The following is a 22,722-nucleotide window of genomic DNA, read 5'->3' on the forward strand; positions in this document are numbered from 1 at the left end:
AACATCTCGCCACCGTGACACGCACGGTGGCGATATTTTGGTGAAACAAGCGGACTCCACTCAGCACCCTGGATGCTGCCGTGGAATGGCTTACAACGTTAACACACCAATGTAGCCCTGCAAATGGCGTTGCTTTTTTGCGTGTTCAAAAGCCACACGAAAAAATAAGTCGCCACGCCGTGTATCAGTTGCCACCACTACACTGGAGGCGAACGATTTGCTTCACTCATGGTGGGGATCGGAAGCGTTTGGCCACGAGACTTGAAGCATTGTGGAAGGTCAGGCTGAGCCGGCCCTATGAGTGAAACCGATCAACCCACCTACGAGACGTCATCTTTGGGATACTTTAATTGGAACATTCGGATTTTTGGGAAATCAAATTTTTAGGATGGGGGTGGGGGGGGGGGCTTAGCGGCGGCCGTCGCTTGAGACCTCGAGAATCGGTCCCTGATTGATATGTACCAGAGAACAATAAATGCAATGTTTTAATGCAACTATTAATTATTAATGTCGGGCCCTATTTAAATAAAGGTTCGAGATCCGCCTCTGAAGCACATACAGCGCGAATGTTAAGTGGGAATGTGTTACTCGAGTGTTGCTAAATCGGCAGGACAGCATTGCTACCAGTGATGCAAACATTATAAGTTCAAATTTTCGCCAGGGTCGACTGAGCCCCAATCTCACTCAGGGGCCGGGACTGGTTTAATCGCATCTGCAGGTCACGTGCAGGTCACGTGCAGGTCATCTGCGGGTCACCTGCAGGTCACCTGCAGGTCATGTTGCAGGTCACCTGCAGGTCATGTGTAGGTCAACACACGTGTATTTTTGCTTGCTTCTTCCCCTTTGAACTACGGGGGCCGTGAACTTCGCTCCCACAGTCTCTTTTTTTCTCTCTCCCCAAGTTCGTATAACCTATGCTCAATGCAAGTAACGAATTTATTTTTACACGCTGATCTATTTCACCTTTAATAGCGCCGTTTGTTGCTGGCCGCTTGGCGTTTTGAGCTTGTTTTGTTCGTGCTCAGCATTTAAGTTGTACGTATGTACGTTGAACTTCTTTCGCAACGTACGTAGCCAACCGTGCTAATCGGATGTGCGGGGGGAAGGACATCAAACTAAACAGAAAAAAACAGTTCTAAAGAAATACGTTTTCAATTTACATTTGAAAGTGCATAGCTCCAGTGGCTTCCTAATATCTGAAGGAAGAGCGTTCCAGACGGCCGGAGAAGCAGCAAATGACCATATTTGTTCGATGGTTCGCCAAAAGCCGCTGCTGCGAGGGTGACCGGAGTTTGCGTGGATGTTGACGCTCCTTGACGCGATCAGCAAGGTAGAGCTATACACTTTGTGTGTAATGAGTGCGACCTACAGTAATGAGCCATTGGGTGGGAAATTCCACATTTCAATGGCGGGGGCGCGGTGGTTAGTGCCCTGCGCTACGAACCTGGCGACCCGAAGTTTGATTCCCGCTGACTGTCAACACCAGAGACGATTATTGCGAACCTGTTACACAACGGTATCATCCTTATTGTATGCTCAGAGTATTTGGTTTTGTAAAACAGCATTGATGTAAAATAAAATAGCATTCATATTGTACGTTATATCTTATAGATAAGCACTGTTCTGTAAATGCTGCTTCCGTTTTAAAATTAATCTTGCGATGGAAAACTGTTACATTGTGGTTGTGGGTTCGATCCCGACCCTGTAATTTGCATGTCTCTCTCCCCGTGGTCGCGTGGATTTTTCTCCGAGTCCTCCGGGGTTTTCCCCTCCAGATGTACAATCAACATCACGCGCTCAGAGTATTTGGTTGCTATACATTCCGACATGATAAGCCACTTCGTTGAGCTATCATTTGTGATAACCAGGTCGCTTCTCCAGTTATTCCCTCCGCATTTAGAATCAACATGCGTTGAGTATTTGGCTGCTATACATTTCCACAACCGGAAACAAAATATACTTCAAATCAAAATACAGAACGGTGATTTCCAAATGCAAACTACGAGACGAACACGAAAAGAGTTGAGCGATTTGACTCAAACCAAGGTAAACAACTTGAGCCTATAGTTCAATTTAAAAAGGGAGCTTAACCAACATGTAAGCCGCAATTATACTCAACAATTCCATGCAGGAGTGTAATTTTTTGTCTCTCTTATTTAAATTGCCCATGAAATTGGGCTCATTATAGGCCAATGAGCAATACGGCGAGACGCACGCAAGAGAGTGCAATAACAAGACGCAGCAGTCGTGGCGTATTTCAGCTCGAGTGGCAATTAGCCATGGGCAAGACGCGCGCTGTGGCAGATAGCGCAGTATATTGTTAAAATAAACCCCCCCCCACGAGTATGAACAATTGATCTACATCCACATAAGTAAATGCAGTAAATAAAAAAAACTGTGGAATGTCACACATGCACGCACCCTGCGCTACCATTTGTGCGTGCGTGTATATATAGATATGCCATGTGTGGGGAGCGGTGGTGCAGTGGTTAGCGCACTGCGCTATGAATCCGGCGACCCGATATCGTTTTCCGCAGTGGCAAATATTTGAACCGGCCCTGAGCATCTCCTAGGTGGACTCAGCCTTAAATTGGTACCTGATTCGGTGTGAAAATATCAGCTAATGGGGAGACAAAGGCGGCCGGGCGTAGCGTTGGCCACCCTCCCGCTAGTGCGCCGTTTCGGTCTTCATAGCACGTGCCTCGACCGTCTGCTAAAGACCGTACGGAGTCATTATTTGCCGCGGTTGCACACTGCGTACGAATGTGTTGTGGTGGTCGTAGTACAAAGTGCTCGGAGTACTCTGCCATTCCGTCACTCGTACTCGCCGTGACGACCAATGACCGATAATTGCCAATATATTTGAATTGGCAATGTACTTCAATTGCCGATATGATGGCTCTGATTGGTGATAATTCGCGCATGCACGTGGTCATTATTTTGGCTCTCGGTGTAATTCCAAGCACGCGTTTTAATAGGGAATATGTACTAACAAAAAGAATATGTACTTACAAAAGCAAACACGACATATAAGCAATACATCGTTTGTGTGTGTACAAATGTGGGGGGTGGGGGGAATAGTGTAATAACATCGATGGGACCGTTTTTGTTTGCCGGTATCTATTCTTCTTTCCTTCATCGGTTTCATCATTTATCACAGACATTGGTCAATCCACTGCTGGATGGAGAGCTTCCCGTACTGTGGTCGGGCATGGCGATTTTTGTTTTGCCATACTTCACCGCGCTGGTCAGTGCGCGTTCATGAAGGGTTGGGAGAACGGGGGGGGGGGGGGTGGGGGGGAGACGACTGATGTTAGCCGTGGCCCGGACTCAAACTCTGGCTGTGCAGGGGTTGATATCGTGCAGTGCGCTAACCGATGTGACACCGCTCCGTACGTAAAAAATGCACGCACACATACATGCTACGTAATGACAGCGTATGGACATATACGTATATAGGTATATCGTATTTCTATATGGTATTCATATACGTGTCGGGTGTTCGTGTGTTGTATTTGTCAAGTACTGCACACGTATACACCGCATTACATCGTGTGTGCACGCTATTGTAGACCCACAGTGAATGTCTACATTGACAAACTTCAATATGAATGTACAGGATATATATACACACACACACACATCGCATTTACATCCATATGTATGTGTATGCAGTATATGCAGTATATAAATACACAGATCCCCCGTATGTCCTTCACAGACTGTTGGGGCAAATACTGTTCGCAAACACCTAATACAGTATATATGTATATGCACACCACATAACAGATACATTGACGTGCTGTTACACAGGTCTATATCAGGCGACTTTTATGTACGTTGTGGGTTGTATGGACGCGTGTGTGGTAGTGTAGCGGTTAGCGCTACGCTGCACTATGAAACCCGCGACCCGGGTTCGATTCCCGCTCACGGCCAACACCGGTGACGATTATCTGAATCGGCCGTGGGCCTCCCCTAGATCGACTCGGCCGCAAATGAGTACCTGGTGCGGTGTGCCGGCCTTCATAGGTGAACGTTAACAGCACTTGCCCCAATAGTCTGTTAAGGCTATAAAGGGGGATCTTTGTCTTTCTGTACACGTATTTGTTTGTGTACAAGCAGCGCGCTAACACAAACTTTAGATCACTAGCTCTTACTGTTAGAACGCCTAAGAGCAATTTTATTTAAGTAAGAGACTATCAACGTTCCACACATGTGAGAGTTTCGCATAGTCGTGGCATGACAAAAAAAAGTGAATAACTGTAACCAAACTTAGCGGACGTACGATAATATCGTATAGTGTACAATGTCCTTGACAACTAATACAACTAGAAAAACAAACATTTGTTTAAAATGTCTCCTCGGCGTGTCTACAATTCACTTGCACTGCCCGCGAGATCGCGTGGGATAGAAACTCAAAAGGATTGCAAGCGACGTGAATGTCGTGCTGTTTGTTTCACAATGACACCCGCCGGTCTCACCTTCAATCGACAACAACAATAATACTAATAATATGACATACGAATAACATTAACAGCATCAGCAACAAAATTAGTATTATAATATATCGACGCCAACAACACTATGGCAGTAATGACATATCAACAATATCAACAACAATAATCCATACACATGAACTTTATTTTAACCGAAAGAACCAAGAATATGTAACGTTCTCGTACGTGTACATAGTACCTGCTATCTTGCACAATGTACATATATACATTTACATTGTATGGGAAGCGTATAAAACTAATTATTGTATATACACATATACCCCTACTGAGATACAGCACATTGGAGCAACTTGCTTGTGTTGGTGTGTTAATTAGTGTGTTAATTAGTGTGTTAATTAGTGTGTTGATTAGTGTTTTATTTAGTGTGTTAATTAGTGTGTTATTTAGTGTGTTAATTATTATGTTAATTATTGTGTTATTTAGTGTGTTAATTAGTGTGTTATTTAGTGTGTTAATTAGTGTGTTAATTAGTGTGTTATTTAGTGTGTTAATGAGTGTGTTATTTAGTGTGTTAATGAGTGTGTTATTTAGTGTGTTAATTAGTGTGTTATTTAGTGTGTTAATTAGTGTGTTATTTAGTGTGTTAATTACTGTGTTATTTAATGTGTTAATTACTGTGTTATTTAGTGTGTTAATTATTGTGTTATTTAATGTGTTAATTAGTGTGTTATTTAGTGTGTTAATTAGTGTGTTATTTAGTGTGTTAATTAGTGTGTTATTTAGTGTGTTAATTAGTGTGTCATTTAGTGTGTTAATTACTGTGTTATTTAATGTGTTAATTAGTGTGTTATTAAGTGTGTTATTTAGTGTGTTAATTAGCGTGTTATTTAGTGTGTTATTTAGTGTGTTAATTAGTGTGTTATTTAGTGTGTTAATTCGTGTGTTATTTAGTGTGTTATTTAGTGTATTATTTAGTGTGTTATTTAGTGTGATATTTAGTGTGTTAATTAGTGTGTTATTTAGTGTGTTTATTAGTGTGTTATTTAGTGTGTTAATTAGTGTGTTATTTAGTGTGTTAATTAGTGTGTTATTTAGTGTGTTAATAAGTGTGTTATTTAGTATGTTAATTAGTGTGTCATTTAGTGTGTTAATTAGTGTGTTATTTAGTGTGTTAATTAGTGTATTATTTAGTGTGTTAATTAGTGTGTTATTTAATGTGTTAATTACTGTGTTATTTAGTATGTTAATTACTGCGTTATTTAGTGTGTTATTTAGTGTGTTATTTAATGTGTTAATTAGTGTGTTATTTAGTGTGTTATTTAGTGTGTTAATTAGTGTGTTATTTAGTGTGTTAATTGGTGTTATTTAGTGTGTTAATTAGTGTGTTATTTAGTGTGTTAATTAGTGTGTTATTTAGTGTGTTAATTAGTGTGTTATTTAGTGTGTTATTTAGTGTGTTAATTAGTGTGTTATTTAGTGTGTTAATTGGTGTGTTATTTAGTGTGTTAATTAGTGTGTTATTTAGTGTGTTAATAAGTGTGTTATTTAGTGTGTTAATTGGTGTGTTATTTAGTGTGTTAATTAGTGTGTCATTTAGTGTGTTAATTAGTGTGTTATTTAGTGTGTTAATTAGTGTGTGATTTAGTGTGTTAATTACTGTGTTATTTAGTGTGTTAATTACTGTGTTATTTAGTGTGTTAATTACTGTGTTATTTAGTGTGTTATTTAGTGTGTTATTTAGTGTGTTAATTAGTGTGTTATTTAGTGTGTTATTTAGTGTGTTAATTAGTGTTTTATTTAGTGTGTTAATTAGTGTGTTATTTAGTGTGTTAATTAGTGTGTTATTTAGTGTGTTAATTAGTGTGTCATTTAGTGTGTTAATTAGTGTGTTAGTTAGTGTGTTACTTAGTGTGTCATTTAGTGTGTTAATTACTGTGTTATTTAGTGTGTTAATTAGTGTGTTATTTAGTGTGCTAATTACTGTGTTATTTAGTGTGTTAATTAGTGTGTTATTTAGTGTGTTAATTACTGTGTTATTTAGTGTGTTAATTACTGTGTTATTTAGTGTGTTATTTAGTGTGTTATTTAGTGTGTTAATTAGTGTGTTATTTAGTGTGTTAATTAGTGTGTTATTTAGTGTGTTAATTAGTGTGTTATTTAGTGTGTTAATTAGTGTGTTATTTAGTGTGTTAATTAGTGTGTTATTTAGTGTGTTAATTAGTGTGTTATTTAGTGTGTTAATTAGTGTGTAATTTAGTGTGTTAATTACTGTGTTATTTAGTGTGTTAATTAGGTGTCATTTAGTGTGTTAATTAGTGTGTTATTTAGTGTGTTAACTAGTGTGTTAATTAGTGTGGTAATTGTGCATACGCATTCGATAATGTAACGTGCAATGAATGTAACGTGCAATGAATGTAACGTGCAATGAATCTAACGCGCAATTAAGGTAACGTGCAATTAATGTAACGTGCAATGGATGTAACGCGCAATGAATGTAATGTGCAATTAATGTAACGTGAAATTAATGTAACGTGCAATGAATGTAACGCGCAATTAATGTAACGTGCAATGAATGTAACGTGCAATGAATGAAACGTGCAATGAATGTAACGCGCAATTAATGTAACGTGCAATGAATGTAACGTGCAATGAATGTAACGTACTGTGAATGTAACGTTCAATGAGTGTAACGCGCAATTAATGTAACGTGCAATGAATGTAACGCGCAATTAATGTAACGTGCAATTAATGTAACGTGCAATGAATGTAACGTACAAGGAATGTAACGTCCAATGAGTGTAACGCGCAATTAATGTAATGTGCAATGAATGTAACGCGCAATTAATGTAACGTGCAATTAATGTAACGCGAAATTAATGTAACGTGCAATTAATGTAAGGTGCAATGAATGTAACGCGCAATGAATGTAACGCGCAATGAATGTAACGCGCAATGCATGTAACGTACAATGAATGTAACGTTCAATGAATGTAACGTGCAATGAATGTAACGCGCAATTAATGTAACGTGCAATTAATGTAACGCGCAATTGACAAAAATATCGTGACCGTCTACAATATTACAAACAACCCCACTACAATCTCGAGTGTAAAGCTACTTGCTACTACTCACACCAACAGATACCATTCGTGTTTATGGGGCTTGGATTTATGAAGGGACTAAGTGCGATCGTATCTCGAGATTACGTGTGTGTGTGCGCATACTTGTGTGTTTATATATACATCAACACTGGAGAGACAAAGGCGGCCGGGCGTGGCGCTCGTCACCCACCCCCTCTTGTGACGGAGCGGCCTTCATAGCTGGTCGCTTAACAGTACTTGACCCAATAGTCTGTTGAAGGCTATATGGGGGATCTTTGTCTCTGTGTATGTATGTGCATGTATGTATGCATCTTAACACGTAGGCTTTCGCGACCAATATTATTCATAATAAAGGTTTTTGGGTTAGATCGCGTTTATTTATAAATGTGTCGTAACCCTCCACCACCCGACACGGCCAATCAGCAAAAAAAGTGTCACGTTGACAAAAGACAAATAATTCACTACTTTAGCCCACCGGTGTGTCGAAGAGTGAATTATTTGTCTTTTGTCAACGTGACACTTTTTTTGCTGATTGGCCGTGTCGAGTGGTGGAGGGTTACGACACATTTATAAATAAACGCGATCTAACCCAAAAACCTTTATTATGAATGTATGCATCTGTGGGGAGAGTGGTGATTGGCATACTTCGCTGCAAGCCAGGCAATACACCCCGGGCTCCTGGGTTCGGCTCCCGACGAGCGGCCAACTTGAGTGTAAAATATCTGAAGCAGTCCTTGCAGCATCTTCTAGGTATACTCAGCCTTAATCGAGTACACGGTGCGGTGTGTAAACATCACTACTGGGGGAGACAAAGGCGGCCGGGGGTGGTGCTGGCCTCCCACCCCTTTAGCTGCCCCAACAGCCAGTTAAGGCTTGGGGCGGGGTGGGGGTGAAGAGGGGGGTGGGGGTGAAGAAGGGGGGGAGAGGGGGGGTGAAGGGGGGGTGTGGATCCTTGTCTTGTAAGAGAAAGTAACTACAGCAGCGCTAAGCGCATCACAATGTCTGGTGTGTACGTGTGGACGCGCACGTGTGCGTCTGTGTGCACGTGTGCGTCTGTGTGCACGTGTGCGTCTGTGTGCACGTGTGCGTCTGTGTATGTATGTATGGCGTGGGCAGCGGTAGTGTAGTGGTTAGCGCCCTGCGCTACGAACCCGGCTACACGAGTTCGATTCCCGCTCACGGCCAATACTGGTGACGATTATTTGAACCGGTCATGGGCCTCCCCTAGGTCGACTCAGCCTCAAATTAGTACCTGGCGCGGTGTGTAAACATCGCCACTGGGGAGACAAAGGCAGCCGGGCGTGGTGTTGGCCACCCACCCCCTCGTGCGCCGTGCCGGCCTTTATAGGTGCTCGCTAACAGCACTTGCCCCCAACAGTCTGTTTAGGATTTCCGGGCGGGGATCTTAGTCTTTTATGCATGGGGGTTAACAGCTAAGAAGAGAAAGTGCAGCAGCAGCAGCGCGTGAGTGTGCAGATTGTTGCCTTGCCCTGCAGTGTCACCGCGCTCGCCTGTCGCGTTCATTAGCGGCAGCGGAGAGAGAGGAGAGAGACAGAGAGACAGAGAGAGAGAGGAGAGAGCGTTCCCGGTGCCTCGTGGCGAGGTCACCGCTGTTAACGAGGAGCCACCGCAGATCCCTCCCTCTCCACAAAGGGCCGGACACGGGGGCTTAAAAGCAACATCCTAAAAAAAACGCCGCATTTATCTCTCTCTCAGCCGACACTGCCTGCACTGCCAGCAACAGGCGATGATGATGATCCACCACCGCCCCATCACCTCGAACCCGCAACCCACAACCCCCTTTACAACACACACACACAGAGACGCGCGCGCAAGTGCAGAGAGCAGAGAGAGAAAGGCGAGGGAGAGCATACAGAGCGCACACACACACACATAAACGATTTCCTTTGTCTCGCAGCTGAAACGCCGCTTTGGTAAAATACAAAACGGAGCAGGGCGAACGATAGGCGAGGTAATAGCCCGCGACGCTCTTCACTCGCGCTCTGGCTGCCCGTGGAGAACTTCAAAGGCAGCCCGCTCTATGCACGTTGTGTGTGTGTGCGTGTCGCTCGGCACACACACACACACGCAACGTGTCTGTGTGTGAGTACGTACGAACGTGTTGCAGTTCGATTCCCGCTCGCGACGGCCTTCATAAGGTGTTCGTTAACAGCGTGGTTGGCCACGTAACGGTGCGAAAGAAGTTCTACATACAAATATACGTGGCTGTCCCAAGTCTATTAAATACTATACGGTGGCGGGAAGGGGGGGGGGGGTAATTTGCCTTTCTCAATACAAACTATATCCCAAATGCGTCCGAACTCGTCAGATCTCTATAGGTTGCGTAGAGTATCTGGGAATGTCCCCGTGTTCTTGTACACTCAGACTGTGAAGCGGCCTGGTATAGCACAATAATAGCGGTGGATTATCAAATCTATCTTTGCGGAGCTTTGATTGTTACCCGTTGGTATACGTGGCCATATATCCTCAATGCAGGATTCTCCTGAGAACGAGTCTCCAGACTCAGTGAGGTTTTACTGGTCACATAAACATTACACATTCTGTTCGGGGTTGAGCGGTGGCGCAGTGGTTAACACACTGCGCTATGAACCCGGCAACCTGAATTCGATAGCTAGCCACCAATAAACTAAAGTATAAGAAAGTTTTTAGCAAGGTAAGCCCCACTGAGCTATACAGCTCTTTTTCAGAAGCGACCTGGCCACATATGATAACTCAACGAAGTGGTTCATCATGTGGATATTTATAGATGGCCAAGAAAACAAATGCACGTGACCACAGGGATAGAGACACGCAAACTCCAAATATACAGCAGCAGGCGTCAGGGTCGGGATCAAACCCACCACCTCCTCCATACCAGGCGAGGTAGTTAACATCTCCTAGCCACCGTGGCCCCCTGGATAACGTCAAGCCGTGAGCAATATCTGGACTGGGCATGGCCTCCCTTTTACCAACCTGCACTGAGCAACGTGGTGAAGTATTAATCTTGATTTGAAGCTTTCGTGACTGCAGGAATCCATACTCTTTGGTTCTTTCGGTAAAGTGACGTAGGTATAAAAAAAATAGATCACGACGTTTCGATCGCAACACAAGCAATCGTCATCAGGTGAGACAACCACAGCAAGAAAAAAAACTGCTGAAAAACTGCTGGTCCTACTTCAGCAGTGTTTTCTTTCCGTAGTTGTCTCACCTGATGACGATTGCTTGTGTTGCGATCGCAACGTCGTGATCTTTTATATTTGTTTATACCTACTTGACTTTACCGAAAGAACCAAAGAGTATGGTGAAGTATTGTAAATAACAATACCCCAGCACTGACATGGGGGTTGGGGAACGTTTTCATCCAGCAGTGGATTGATGAAGGGTTGTTATTCTGTGTAACCCATAACACGCTGGTTTGTCCCGTTTGTTAATTCTTGCTGGCCAACCACTGCGCACATACGACTGACCGTGCACTCGCCTGGAAAACGGAAAACACATTGCTCGAACATTCTCAATTGACCCCCTCCCACAACTTTTATTTCAATTAAAACAAATCAGCGTGACCGAGAGATCACCAGGTCCATTGCAAAGTGAGCCACCGCTCACCCTTTCAGAATTACATCCTTATTCTTGGTTCTTTTTTCGGTTAAGTCATGTAGAAGGGAAACAATAAAATAATAAGAATATAAAACAATACAATTCTCACGACGTTTCGACTGCAACACAAGCAATCATCATCAGGTGTGAAAACCACGGCAAGAAAATTTGAAGAAAGTGGCGGTTTTTATAACGTTATTCAGATGGACGAGTCCATCTATGTTCCTCTTTTCCGAACATAGATGGACTCGTCCATCTGAATAACTGCCAAATCGCTCTCCGTGGTGCTAACGTTAAAAAAACCGCCACTTTTTCAAATTTTCTTGCTGTGGTTTTCACACCTGATGATGATTGCTTGTGTTGCAGTCGAAACGTCGTAAGAATTTAATTGTTTTATATTTTTATTATTTTATTGTTTCCCTTCTACGTGACTTTACCGAAAGAACCAAGAATATGAATCCCTGCTGTCACGAAAGCTTTAAATCAAAATTTTACTACATCCTTCTCAAGAGCAAGGTGATTCCGAGGTGATAACGGGATTACTCGACCAATTCAGGCGGATTACACACGAACGTGGAAAGGGATATTTAATCTGACACCAGCCTGCTCTGTACGAGCAGCTATAATAATAGCTCACGTGATGCCTCCATGTTAAACGTTATACAGTCAGGGAAAAAAAGTATTTGATCCCCTGCTGATTTTGTACGTTTGCCCACTGACAAAGAAATGATCAATCTATAATTTTAATGGTAGGTTTTTCTGAACAGTGAGAGACAGAATAACAACAACAAAATCCAGAAAAGCGCATGTCAAAAATGTTATAAATTGATTTGCATTTTAATGAGGGAAATAAGTATTTGACCCCTCGGCAAAACATGACTTAGTACTTGGTGGCAAAACCCTTGTTGGCAATCACAGAGGTCAGATGTTTCTTGTAGTTGACCACCAGGTTTGCACACATCTCAGGAGGGATTTTGTCCCACTCCTCTTTGCAGATCTTCTCCAAGTCATTAAGGTTTCGAGGCTGACGTTTGGCAACTCGAACATTCAACTCCCTCCACAGATTTTCTATGGGATTAAGGTCTGGAGACTAGCTAGGCCACTCCAGGACCTTAATGTGCTTCTTTTTGAGCCACTCCTTTGTTGCCTTGGCCGTGTGTTTTAGGTTATTGTCATGCTGGAATACCCATCCATGACCCATTTTCAATGCCCTGGCTGAGAGAAGGAGGTCCTCACCCAAGATTTGACGGTACATGGCCCCGTCCATCGTCCCTTTGATGCTGTGAAGTTGCCCAGTCCCCTTAGCAGAAAAACACCCCCAAAGCATAATGTTTCCACCTCCATGTTTGACGGTGGGGATGGTGTTATTGGGGTCATAGGCAGCATTCCTCCTCCTCCTCCAAACACGGAGAGTTGAATTGATGCCAAAGAGCTCCATTTTGGTCTCATCTGACCACAACACTTTCACCCAGTTGTCCTCTGAATCATTCAGATGTGCATTGGCAAACTTCAGACGGGCATGTATATGTGCTTTCTTGAGCAGGGGGACCTTGCGGGCACTGCAGGATATCAGTCCTTCACGGCGTAGTGTGTTACCAATTGTTTTCTTGATGACTATGGCCCCAGTTGCCTTGAGATCATTGACAAGATCCTCCCGTGTAGTTCTGGGCTGATTCCTCACCGTTCTCATGATCATTGCAACTCCACGAGGTGAGATCTTGCATGGAACCCCAGGCCGAGGGAGATTGGCAGTTCTTTTTTTTGCGAATAATCGTAACAACTGTTGTCACCTTCTCACCAAGCTGCTTGCCAATGGTCTTGTAGCCCATTCCAGCCTTGTGTAGGTCTACAATCTTGTCCCTGACATCCTTGGAGAGCTCTTTGGTCTTGGCCATGGTGGAGAGTTTGGAATCTGATTGATTGATTGCTTCTGTGGACAGGTGTCTTTTATACAGGTAACAAGCTGAGATTAGGAGCACTCCCTTTGAGAGTGTGCTCCTAATCTCAGCTCGTTACCTGTATAAAAGACACCTGGGAGCCAGAAATCTGTCTGATTGAGAGGGCGTCAAATACTTATTTCCCTCATTAAAATGCAAATCAATTTATAACATTTCTGACATGAGTTTTTCTGGATTTTGTTGTTGTTATTCTGTCTCTCACTGTTCAAATAAACTTACCATTAAAACTATAGACGTATAATTTTTTTGTCAGTAGGCAAACGTACATAATCAGCAGGGGATCAAATACTTTTTTCCCTCACTGTACATATGGTACGAAAGAAGTTCAACATACAGTTTAACACGTAGGCTTTCGCGATCAATATTATCCATAATAGAAGGGGTTTTTGGGTTATATCGTGTAAATATACAGTACTCCAATTGTGAATGTTGTCAGTTTACTCTCCAACACACCGGTATGCTGAACTAGTAAGTAATTGGCATGTTTCATGTACGTGACAAGAGCTGACAACCCTTACTAATTGTCTGTGTCGGGTGGTGGCGGGTTTAGCGACACATTTATATTTACACGATCAAACCCCAACCACCCCCCCCCCCCCCTCTATTACGAATACATATATTCGATTATGCGTGTGTGTTTGCTGTAATGTCGTTACCGTGGAATTGATTCCACAGTTAGAATGATAAATACGTACAGCAGTTCCCCGATTTACGTCTTCCCCCTTTAACGTCGCTTCGCGAGTTCGTCGTCACGTTAACAACACCGCCACCTGAATTTGCGTCGCCTCCATCCCACACTTACGGCGCTGACAGCAGCATCGTCCGTCCTGTCTCGTTATCCGTCGCTTCAGGCGTCGCGTCCACCGTACTACCCCTGTAGATTACTCGGATTTACGTCGTTTCGATATTCGCCGTCGCGCATTTCGGTGAACGCACCCCCGACGTCAACCACTGCGTCTGCATCTTTCATCTCAAGCCGCTCTACTGTTGGGAGTCGGGACGACATGCGACGATGCTCCCCTACGCCGATCTGCGCGGGTCGGTGAAGATACTCACCTTTACATGGGGAACGCGCGGCTCTCGTCCAGGTGACTCCAGCCACACACGCGACGCAAAGCATTCGGAGTGACATCCGAAAACGAGGCAAGCGAAGGGACCGCCCACCGCGGAGATGGAGCGATGGAGCCTCTAGATGGAATCTTACATCGCAGCAGCCGTGAGCGCTGTGGATGGCTTACGGAGGAGGCCTTCATCCAGCAGTGGACTGATTACGACGTCTGCTGCTGCCGCTGCTGATGATGTAATTTCAAATAATGCATCCAGGACGCTAGTGAACGAGAGACCCGGTGAGAATCACACTTGACAGGGCACACATTCCCAACAATAGTTTGCGAGCGAGTGCATAGTCAGACGCAACCAAACCGTTTAAAAACAATCTCCTCTTTCTCATTCTCTGTTAAACACGAGACCCTTTTTGGTGCGCATAACATTGCCCGTGCAATGTAACTGCAGTGCAATATTTATCTCTCACTTAACACAACGTTGATGGCTTAAGTAGTTATTACGCTTTCTTTGTGCATTCAAATTACACTCGACAACACATTTGTGTTGTACACAGTGGCCCACTGTGGTGAATACCAAGATAGAACGTGTACAAATTCAACCTTTCTCGTTCGTTTAAACCAAAGTGTGCAATTAGGGCGGCAAAAGGGATTTATTGCACGGAAGATTTGGGGGAAATACATTTTACAAATCGTTAACTCTTCCCGAAATTCCTCCAGGTGATCCAAAATAGTGCTGCCAGACTTCTCACCAGCCACGATCCCTCTACTCGCTCCCGATACAGTCACGGAGACCCTTCGTGGACCTGCCACTGCCTTCATGTACCTGTGTCTCTTCTCATCTCACTCTACTCCCCTCCGTACTCTCTCAGCTCTGGTAACCAATGCCATCATCTGTCGAGGCCCCGCATTGAATCTTCACTCAGTGGGAGGTCGCTCGTTCTCTTCTGTTGCCCCGACAGTCCCTTCCCCCAGCGATCCGTGCTGTCGACTTCCTGCCCCAGTTCAAGTCCAGGCTCAAGACCTTTCCTCTTCTCATCTGCCGATAACTGCACGTGTCTCTTTTTTTTGTATAAAATAAATATGCTCTCTTTGATGTACTGCGTGTAGGAGATGCGCTTAACATGCAGCAGACGCCGTATACATCCACCATCGTACTGTGGACGCTACGTTCGGTGGCGGCGTCGGCACCGTTTTTTCCACTACGACCACGTTTCGCAGTAAGGCAACTGAGTACACAGAGGCTCATCCGTGCGCCACATTTGGTTCCTGAGTTATACATGGACTGACGGACAAACCGTGACGACAATGATGATGATGATGAAGGGAGCACATGTCCTTTGATATATCAGTCGTGGAACCTTACCAATTTTTTTTTAAAATTCAGCCATCCGTCAATTGGCGCTCCTCGCAAGCAATGACAACCATCAACCCAACCAATGTCTGCAAATTAGACTTCTTTCCAGGATAAGGTCACGCCCTCTCAAAAGGGGCATATTTGTCGTAAAAAGGGACATTTAAAAAAATGCAGACTATTTGCGTATTGTTCTTCCTTGTGCTGAGGTTTGCTTTCTGGCTTTTATAATCATCAGTGCCATTGTGGGAAGACGAACGGCGCCATTCTTAAGGAGCACAGCGAAAACCGAGAGCACGAAACGAAACTGAAGTTGTTGTCAATGACTTTCACTCATGAATACAATACCGAACTTAATGATTCCATCCAAAGACTCGATCCAATAAGTAACTCAAACCAGTCTGGCATTAACCTCAATAAAGTGATGATTTATGTTACTCTTGCTGTTATTAAGCTTAATAGCAATACCGGTTCAACTGTCCCCATTCAATGAAATGCCAAAAATGTAAACAACAACCCAAAGAGACAATTTTTGTTTTACCATTCGCTAATGGCCCTTTAAAGATGCGTAGCAACAAAGAGTACGTATAACAAAAATAAAAATATTAATAAATAAAATGCACCCCTTCTCTCATAACTTAAACCCAAAACCACACAGAAACATCCACCGTGTGTGTCTCTGCAGCCCCTATGCCCCGGACTGCCTGATCGCAGGTGTGCCGCCTGTATCATCGCTTGCACTGCACTGCTGCGCATGGGGGAACAGCCTCGCGGTGAACACTGCACGACGATGGGACAAGAGAGAGAGAGAGAGTTCTGCAGTGTGGGAGGCCAGACAGTTCAGTGCAGTGTGCTTCACTAATTTTCAGAGTGGGGGGGTGGAGGGAGAAGAGGGGGGCACTTTCGCCGATAAGACATCATCAGAGTGAGGGCCGCCACACGTTTGAAACCAGCATGTTGGGGTGTTTTCAATTTTGTGTATTTTTCGGTGGGGGGTGGGTGGGGGGCAGGCACACGTCAGAGGCCGCACTTAAGGCCACCAGGGGCCCGCCAGTGAGACTGTAATTGTGACTTATAATAACACAACGAAAATGCTGATCAAGCAGTCTGTGCAAGATGCAGAGGCTAAAAAAGTAATTGTTCATTAATTTACATGGAAATACTTCATATGCTCAAGACTGAAACTACGCTCGGTAATTGGCTACCAACTTCTGTATATGGCAGGTATATGAGCAATACAGTACTATTCAGTATTGACCTCCATTCCGTATGGAATAATGCAGCTTCATACAAATGCAGTGTTTGGAGTGTGAATTGTCAAGGCTATGGATTATCATCATGGTCATCCATGCACAATTCAAAATAATCTTTCCTCTAGTTAAACTGCAGTGGACAGATCCTATTATGCGTGTCCATCCACAGGAAATCACTCCTTTATCCGTGCATATCTACACATAATCACGGATAATGGGATGATATTGTTGCTACTTTAGGGTGACTAATTCACGGATAAGCACGGATAAGAGGATTTCTGCAGATTAACTGTGAGCAGAAATAGTAAGGGAATCGGGATAAAAGGGTGTCTGGCAATTGGAGTTTAACTGGAGTTGAGACTCCATTGATACATATTCCTTTTACAGGCGTGTCTGGATACGTATTAACTTAACGACGTGCCATTTTCACAACTGTTGAGGGCAATTATCGGAGTTGGGATTTGGGCCCAGACACGGACACATAATGGCCTACTCCGATTTCTAGTTGTCAGGAAGTGGCTTTTAAAAAATCCACTGCTGCAGACTATACGCGTGAGTAAACCACTCCACATATATTAATAAAGGGCCCTCTTTATTAAGAGACACACTACATCATCAGTGCACTACATGAGTGGTATCATAATGTATCCCTCATTAGGAATGTATAGTGCTTTTCGTAGGAGTCTTTTAAAGACGCTCTCTATGATGTTTTAAAGCTGCCCTTTACATCATCATCATCATCACCACAATCATCAGCCATGTGCTATCTACTGTTGGATGAAGGTCTCCCTATGCCGTCAGCATTCCTCGTGGTCCCACGATGCCACGGTCAATGTCGCTCGTGCCCGTGCACAGATCTCATCGCTTCATCTCTGCGCTCGCCATCCGCTGGGCCTCGTGCCCTCTTGTGGCTGCCATTCCGTCACGAGTCTTGTCCGTCCGCCATCACCCCCTTCTCGCGATGTGCGTTGTCCAAGTCCACTTATGCCTCTAAGCATAATGCGTCCCTCATCAGGAGCGTAGTGCTTTTGAAGAGAGGCCTTCAACAGTCATATATAAATCAACGTTAAATGCATAGTGCTTCGTAAGAGACCTGTTCGACTCGAAATGTTTACATCCATGTACTGTGGTATTGATTGGCTTTTATTTAAAAAAAAGTCACCCTTAGCAATGATAAAGAGAAGCACTCTGAATTTATTTCTCTGAAGGTGCATTTGAATGGGGACGTGATACGCGTCATCTTCCCGAGGCTGCTGTGATGTAGCTCAGTTGATTGAGCAGCAGATTTTAATTTTAAATGTTTTGAATCCTTCGATATGTGGGCATCGCTGGCTATCCGGGATGTATTGCCCATTGCGAGATGCGCTGAGGAGGAGGTGGTTGACCTTCTACTGAAGAGGTGAGGAGGAGTAGGTGGTTGACCTTCTACTGAAGAGGTGAGGAGGAGTAGGTGGTGGAGGAGGTGGTGGTGGTGGTTGGTAGAGGAGGTGAGAAGAGGGTGGTGGAGGTGGTGGTGAGGAGGAGGAGGCGGTTAGAAGGAGGTGGTGGTTGTCGGCCTTCTACTTCAACTGTCACCACAACGTTGTTCGTGCCAGGGAGCTCCAGGATCTTGACCCAGCGATGGCGACTGAGCGGGTGGAGGAGAGGGCAGAGGAGAAGGGGGTGGAGATGGAGGGTAGTGTGGTGGAGCGGAGTAGGTGGAGGAGAGGGTGGTTGAGGGAATGAAGGAGAAAGGGTGGAGATGGAGAAGGTCGTGGAGTGGAGAAGATGGAGGAGGGAGTGAAGAAGCGGGTGGAGATGGAGAAGATGGTGAAGTGAAGGAAATGCAGGAGGTGGAGGAGATGATGGAGGTGGAGTACAGAGCGGTGGAGGGTGTGGAGGACGTGGCGTTCTGGCTCTGGGCCTCAATCACGAGGTGCGTGCATGGGCCCATTCCATGTTTTGTCTGCCACTGGAAACCCAAGGAGAGGGGCGCAGTGATAAGTGGGCTTCCTTATCGGCGCACATCGCGCTATTAAACAAGGTTCTAATCTGGCAAAGTAGCGCCAAGGCGCGCTGAAAGACACGCGTGTGTGTGTGCGCGTGCGTGCGTGTGCGCGCCTGTTGTTGCTGTAAGCGTGACTTGGTGCGATGCCTTTGTTTAAGAGAACGTGCCATCTCTCCAACGTAAAATCGTACATTACTCCCGACAATTCATTTCTGTCACATACAGTATGAAGGCTGGCACTTTAAAACTCCAGGGGTAACATGTGTGGCTGCGATTGTGTCAAAGAACAAGATCAACCATTCCGATCGACTACTCTTTATTTGCTTATATGCTACTGTGTCAGATGCAAACACACACACACAGTTTGTAAGCATTGCACGTGTTATATGCACGTACGTTCCAATTTATGTCATGTATTCACGAGGTCATGAAGGTGGTTTGACCATACTTCAACCACGGTGGTGGTGAGTTTGGGTTGGTGGTCCATGGGAGGTTCCTGCGAGCCCAGCTCAGATATTCCCTCCCCACTGATGTTGGCCAATGCCTGGGACGTCAAACTCAGGTCGCCACGCTCGTCGTGCAGTGCGCTAACCGCTGCACCACCGCTCCACCGGCTAATACGGTAGAGTAATTAAAGTTCTTTCGCGGTAATTAAGAATGCATATTGATGACGGCTGTGGTGATGGTTTTCACCACGTGCATTGTATGCCAAAGCAGTTCTTTCAGTTTAACAAAGACAATGATCCCCCTTGTAGCCTTAACAGACTGTTGGGCCAAGTGTTGTTTGCGAGCACCTATAAAGGCCGGCACGGCACACGAGGGGGGTGGGTTGCCAACACTAAGCCCGACCGCCTTTGTCTCCCTAGTGACGATGTTTACACATCATTTGAGTCTAAGTCGACATGGGGAGGCCCAGGACCGGTTCAGATAATCGTCACCGGTGTTGGCCGTCAATGGGAATCGAACTCGGGACGCCGGGTTCATAGCGCAGCGTGTTCACCGCTGCACTGTCGCTTTTCAGTTTACCTGCACAACACACACACACAGTACATGGATATATTAAGTCACGGTCACTCGCACTGGCCAAAAACGCCGCGCGGCCAGCAACAAACGTCTCTGTTCAATGTGCAATAGATATAATGCGATGCGTTTCTTGAAGTATAGAACTTGGGGAAAAGCGACGATGTGATGGAATCCCAAAGATGAGTAGTAAGGGAAGTGACATGTGGGGAGCGGTTGCGCAGCGGTTAGCGTGCTGCGCTACGAACTCGGCGCCCGATTCCCGCTCACGGCCGGCCAACACCAGTGACGATTATCTGAACCGATCCTGGGACTTCGCTACGTCGACTCAGCCTTAAAAGAGTACCTGGTGGGGCAATTGAATTATCGCTGCTCGGGAGACAAAGGCGGCCGGGCTTTGTGCTGGTTACCCATCCGCCTGTGTGCCGTGCCGGCCGTCACAGGTGCTCGCGAACAGAACTTTCCCCAAGAATCTATTAAGGCCACACGGGGATGTTTGTCGTGTCTGTGACCCGCAGTGTGCGTGGTTGACCACAGCGTGGATGAGATCGAACAGTCAGTCTGGTAACACCGAGCACTTGAAAATCTAGATTGATCGTATGTATGTGCGGCACAGCAAGTGCGAGGTAGGGGAATTCGCGGATAACGGCTGAGAGTGGAAATGTCAAACGTTCCACACCTCATCCACCTCCACCCAGAGCAGAGGGCCTGCTGCGTCCATCATAGAGGCGTCCTGCAAACTTCTTTCCAAAACATTGCGCAACACAACGGGAGACACGTGGGTGACATCAAGAGTTCAAGGAGCATTGGAAGCAAGGGAAAGGGCACACGTGGCACGCGAGGAGCTTTGTATTTTTCCACTCGGTCATACGAACTCCTTTTTGTAAACTGTCACGCATATATACAAACATACAAACACACATACACACAACTATAGCATGCAATATGACTCCGGGGTTTCAGACCATTTAATATGAATCTCATACTCAATGCTGCATGAACTTCATGCAACTGGGAATACATAACACCGATAACGTAATGTTGAAGGGCCTCCCCACAACACCGTGTCAGTCGTGGATGATGTTTAATCATGCTTTACCACCCTGGGACAGTGCTTGTTGAAGGAGGGAGGGAGCATGGCATCACGAATAGTTGTCAGTAAAGCTATGTAGAGCTCTAATATATAATTCGAGTCATGTTTGCTATTGTAAAGAGACCTCTATACTGGTAATACTTCAATCCACTCGATGTTTATGGCCCAGCTTGCAGTGAGTTCAGAATCTTTATTTATACTGGGGGTAGCCGATGAGCTATGAAGTTCCTTTTCAGAGACGTCCAGTAGAATTTGTCGCTCGTTGCATGAAATAAAGTGTCGATAATACGGCCGCCCTGGTAAATACTGCGGGTGTATTAACAAAACAATTATTCGCCATCTGCATCACAGTAAACGTTACAAATATTGTGACTTTATTTGGAAATTAAAAAATGCGGCCACGTGTGCTGGCGTCATAGTACAATTTTTTTTTAAGTTACAGTACTCGAAATTTAATTGGGGAAACATGAAACACAGCAATAGTCGCCCCCTACTGTGAAAACGTAATAGGACTATCCTTTAATAAGATAATTGTGGCTTTAGCGAGGTTTTCCTGGGTCAACAAAATCAATTCCCAATAATAATAATGTATAGTATTGCACTTTTACAATGTACACTATTCATTTTTCAAAATTATTTATACGAACGACTTCATTATACTTGTTTTGATGCTTGTAAAATGCATTAAATTGTTTGACAATGTAGTGACATTAAACGAAAGAATGAAAAGAGTGCAATAAAAAGTTACGGACGATTCCGCATTGTAATGCCCAGCACATTGGACTTGCAATCCAGAAAGCTGACGGTTCGATTCGATCTCCCTGCACGTCATCTTGTGCTTGACGCCTGCATATCGTCCTACAGACCTCAGAGTCCACTGCTCATGTGCAGTCTTGTCTTGGGTGATTCGAAAGCATATGGTTAATTTAAATTGTCTTATGGTTGTTGTTGTTGGCTTGCACCACATTGTGATTTTTGCACACAGCGTTTTAATACGTTTTTTTTTGTGTGTGTGGATTATTTGCTGGTTTATTCCAGGATGTTTCTGTTACGCGTTGTCGCTTTAAGATGTTCTGTGTTCAAATTTTGTTTGTTGCGGTTGCACCCGACTTAAGAGCCGCATGGCTCACAGGCCTACACCTAATAAACGAACCTTGTCTCATCTTGCCCGCATCTCGTCTCTTGACTCACCTTGTCCGCATCTCGTCGCTCTGCGCGTGCCTTCGCCTCTTTCTCAGCTGCCTCCGCTTCACGTCCGCGTCTCGACCCCGCGGAGAGAGAGAGAGTGGTAGAGAGGTGAAGAGGTGGAGAGGTGAAGAGGTGAGAGGTGAAGAGGTGAGAGGTGAAGAGGTGGAGAGGTGAAGAGGTGAAGGGGTGAGAGGTGAAGAGGTGGAGAGGTGAAGAGGTGAAGAGGTGAGAGGTGAAGAGGAGAGAGGTGGAGAGGTGAAGAGGTGAGCGTCGAGTCCTCGCTCCTCCTGATCTCTTTCTCTCTCACACATATCTCTACCGCCTTCACGACGTCGCCCGACTCGCGTCTCGAAAGAATCCGCGTGGCGATGGGAGCGTTGCGATCGGCTCGGCGCGGGGAGCGGTGGCGCTGCGGTTAGCGCGCGAGTTCGAGTCGCGGCCACGGTGGCGAGTCGTCTCGGAAGACAAAGGCGGTCGGGAAATTAACATGACCACGGGTTTTCTCGGTATAGTGGGATCAGCCACCGAGATCCCGATACAGGATCGGGGACCACAACCTAACATTCGACCGCAGTTAAACATTGTTTAGTTTATGGCTTTGCGCAGTGCCGTATTAAGCTTGTGCGGGGCCTGTAGCATAATGGATGTTATAA

The 22,722-nt window shown here is 45.0% G+C and overlaps 1 long non-coding RNA gene across 1 annotated transcript; it reads right to left on the reverse strand.

Annotated features, from left to right (window-relative positions):
- Nucleotides 1-19,067: 19,067 nt before the first annotated feature.
- On the reverse strand, nt 19,068-22,647 carry LOC142929238 (uncharacterized). The gene is made up of 2 exons (XR_012945456.1): nt 20,468-22,647; nt 19,068-19,794 (listed from the first exon to the last, which is right to left on the reverse strand). It is a non-coding gene; the product is annotated as an uncharacterized LOC142929238 (long non-coding RNA).
- Between the last annotated feature and the right edge of the window lie 75 nt (nt 22,648-22,722).

The sequence above is a fragment of the Petromyzon marinus genome, chromosome 27 (genome assembly GCF_048934315.1).
Source record: "Petromyzon marinus isolate PM22_M1 ecotype Great Lakes invasive population chromosome 27, UKy_Petmar_22M1.pri1.0, whole genome shotgun sequence".
Taxonomy (NCBI): Eukaryota; Metazoa; Chordata; class Hyperoartia; order Petromyzontiformes; family Petromyzontidae; genus Petromyzon; species Petromyzon marinus.